Genomic DNA, 4,360 nt, shown 5'->3' on the forward strand with positions numbered 1-4,360 from the left:
TGGCTTTATGTTGCCGATCTTACCCCGCTAGTCATGATTTCGAAACATTAAGTACAACCCTGAGAACAGAATGCCAAGCCACGATCTGGCCACGTGAATAAGTTGAAGTTACATCCTTCTAACAGGAAAAGTAACTTTCGTTATCATGGAATTATAACAAAACCTGCCAATTCAATATAAATGGAAGAAAAATATTATATGGAATTGAACGAAAATGAAAATTTGCTTGATAATTCAACTACGCTTGTTGGAGAACAATAAAAACACTACACTCAACAAGCCACCAATAAAACTCAACTGCCTAACATATAACCAAAGTCTCCTTTTAATTTGTTTTTAAAAAAAAGCGCTTGACAAACTTGCCCCGCATGCCGAAGTTGCCCCGGTCTCCCCTACACATTAACGACTTTCAAGCTTTAGCGGTAACACACGTGGAAGCTCATTTACAAAGTTTTTGGAACGTGCATAAATTTGTATTGTTTTTAGTATGAAAAATTTCCTTTTAGAATTTTGCATAAATTTCATAAAAAAAAATTCATCTTTTTATGAGATTTTTACATGTAGAAACGATTACAGACAGTGGCATAACTAGGTTCTTCATAATCTCCAACGCAGGGAGAAGCTGGAGTTCTAGGATCTGTGTTTCTTGATTGTTTATAAAATTTTGTACCTATTTTAAAACATACATATTATTATTATCACATAAAGTTATTTTATGTAATATGAAAAAAAACTATTAAAAATTTTCTATTTTTATTTATCTTAGATTAGAGGAGCTCCTAGAAAGACATTTTTTCTGGGATTATAATTATGACAATGATTAGAAAATTCCTTCATGAATATTAATATAGTCAAACTTAAAAATATGAGATTAAAATTGTATTTTCATTTATTAGATTCATATAAAAGAATCTAATGTTTTTAATTATAATACCATGTTTTCGAAATGTACCGTATATATCCTGCTGAAGAGTGCTGTTGAATAATCCTAAATGCATTCCGGGACATCATGCGTTAATGAATAAAAATCAGAAAGGTGTTTGATGAATCTTTAGGTCTAATCTTAACAATAAGGCCAGCGGGCTCATAGGTATTTATTACTAATTAATTAAAATTTTAAGTTTTTATATTAAATATATATATATAAGCNAATTTTCTATTTTTATTTATCTTAGATTAGAGGAGCTCCTAGAAAGACATTTTTCTGGGATTATAATTATGACAATGATTAGAAAATTCCTTCATGAATATTAATATAGTCAAACTTAAAAATATGAGATTAAAATTGTATTTTCATTTATTAGATTCATATAAAAGAATCTAATGTTTTTAATTATAATACCATGTTTTCGAAATGTACCGTATATATCCTGCTGAAGAGTGCTGTTGAATAATCCTAAATGCATTCCGGGACATCATGCGTTAATGAATAAAAATCAGAAAGGTGTTTGATGAATCTTTAGGTCTAATCTTAACAATAAGGCCAGCGGGCTCATAGGTATTTATTACTAATTAATTAAAATTTTAAGTTTTTATATTAAATATATATATATAAGCCCTATATATAATATAAAAACATTCATATATAATATATTATTTTTTGAATGATGATAATAAATGACAGCGCCCAATAGTGGAAGAGTGGATAAAACTCAGTGGTCGAGTAGTTTTATACACTCGACCACTGGTTTTATTGATTGGCTACGTGTAATTTTCTGTGTTTTCTATGTATCTAACATCTAAATAGGACCGTTTCCAGTAGAAAGTCTTTCTTCTTGGCAGATCTCCCATGTGTTGCCTTAGGGCCGGTTCATACTTCGTAAGAATGGAAAAGAAAACGACACTAAATAGCTTTAGTACGCAATACTTCACGTGACGTACATCCGTTCTCTTTTGGTTACTGAGAAAAGTCGACAGAAGTTCTATCTTTCTCTCTGTTGGTAGCCCATAATCCTTTGCATCCAACACAAAGACTGATAAAACTAAAATGATTAGAATTAGATTTATCTTTGACGAATCATAATTCATAATTTATATATTAATCAAATCCGAATATAGATTACATTTGCATCTGTGTCTATTTAAAACTTACTTCAAATATCCAAAATTTACTTCAGAATCATATTCCTTAATTTATTTTATAAGGTTATAAGTTTCTAATCTCTTTTCTTCTCGAATTAATTAAGCATATACATTCCGTTTTTAAGACGACAAGTTATTCTTTAAGGTTTATTTCAAACTGCGTGTACAGTACCGACAACATACGCTCATTTCTCTTTCGTTGTTTTGAAGTATGATCGCTTATGGCAGTGTTCCGCAACCTTTTTTTACTCGCAGCACACCTGTGACTTGAAATGGCTCAACACGGCACACCAAAATGTTATTCCCCTCAAAAACATACGATATGATACTATTAGTCAGGGCTGTGGAGTCGGAGTCGGAGTCGTGGAGTTTTGGTGTTTTAGCCGGAGTCGGAGTCGTGGAGTTTTGGTGTTTTAGCCGGAGTCGGAGTCGTCAAAAAATCCGCCGACTCTGATTCCCGTTTACTTACTAACTTGTTATGTATATGAAACGGAGTCGGGATCGGATGGTAAGGAAAAGTCGGAGTCGGAGTCAGTAGATTTTTACGCGACTCCATAGCCCTGCTATTAGTGGAATTTCGTAGTCATAAACATATTATTATTATTATTGTTGTGTTTAGTGGGTTATACTCGGTACACACCGGTGGCTGTGTACTATGCCGGACCAGAGTCAAGGCATAGCAACCAAAACAAAACTAAAATTAAATGTGTGTGTAAGTGTCAGTATTAAGGAATTTCCTAACAATATGGCATGTATTCAATATAGTGGCCTTCTGTAGTGTGATGTATGTATTTCTACTCAATTGTAATGTTCCCAGGCTTTTGTGTAGCGTGTGTGGTATCACACCTGTACAGGAGAGAACAACAGGTACAATAAGCACCCTATCCATCCTCCACAGATGCCTTAGCTCCTGAGCGAGTTCTGTGTACTTGCTAATTTTTTCACTGCATATGTTTTATACAGTGTTTGGAACAGATATGTCTATAATGTATATGATTTTATTGCGTTTGTCAATGAGTGTGATGTCTTGTCTGTTGCGATAAATTGTTTTATCTGTGATTATGGCTGTTGTAGTAGATTTTGTGCGTGTTGTTTTCCAATACTGTCTGTTGAACGTATTTGCAGTATGGTTCGTGGATGTCTAATAATTTGTGTTTTTTGCAAGCTCTTGATGTATTTGCTACTTGATTATGGGGAAAAATGTATCTATGTAATTATCTGTCTGTAAATGTAAATTATCTGTCTGTGCCAAGAGCTTGCAACCAGATGTGATGTGATGTATTGTTTCTGGCATGATGTGACATTTTCTGCATGTGTCGTTTGTGAGTGTTGTATCTTTGAGTATGTGTTTTCTGTAATTTTTAGTATTTATGTCCTGATCCTGTATGACAATCATAAATCCTTACGCCTCCCCAAAGAGGCATCCCCGAGCTAACCAGCTGTTTGACGCAGTTTTGTCAACAAAATTCTGGGGCAGGTCATAGGGATGTCTGCCATAGAGTACCTTTTGCACCCATGATTGCTTAATGGTGTCTATGCTATTTACATGTTGTGTCGTGTCCATACGTTGTGAATGTAAATTTAATAGTGTATTATTTGAGTCTGCTAGAATTACTGCTTTATGTAACTGTGATGTTTCTTGTTTTTTGTAGAAAAACTCTCGCAGTTTCTGTATTTGTTTGTAGTGTAGGTTAACTATGTCGATCAGGCCACGTCCGCCATTTTTAGGTGAAAGGGTTAATCTTTCTATGGCAGATTTAGGATGATGTTGTTCATACTTAAGAAGTGTTGTTCTTGTTTTCATTTGGAGTTGCTCAAGATCTGTGTGAGTCCAATATATAACTCCAAAAGTATACGTGAGTACTGGGACGACGTACGTGTTTTATTGCTTTAACATCATCTTATTTCATCAGTGAATGAAATAGAAGCATAAGAAACACAACAACTATGATAAAAATATATAAATAAAGCCTGAAATTAATAGAATCATGTTAAAGTTCACGTCACACCTTTTACCTTGTGACGGCACACTGTTTGTGGAACACTGGCTTATGGGAAGAAAATAATGGAAAAGAGAAGAGACAAATTCTTTTCTTAATTATTGTCCTTTCATATAATGGAAATCTATATATATGTTACAGTCAAAACCCGTTTTTAGTTAGAACGCGTTTTAACTAGTTGAAACTAGTTTATACTGAATGTCTTTGTTAAAACCCGTTTTGTCTAGTTGAAACTAGTTTATACTGAATGTCTTTGTTAAAACCCGTTTTGTCTAGTT

This window comes from Centruroides sculpturatus, unplaced genomic scaffold (assembly GCF_000671375.1).
Source record: "Centruroides sculpturatus isolate CEXI.00-Female unplaced genomic scaffold, Cexi_2.0 scaffold150, whole genome shotgun sequence".
NCBI lineage: Eukaryota > Metazoa > Arthropoda > Arachnida > Scorpiones > Buthidae > Centruroides > Centruroides sculpturatus.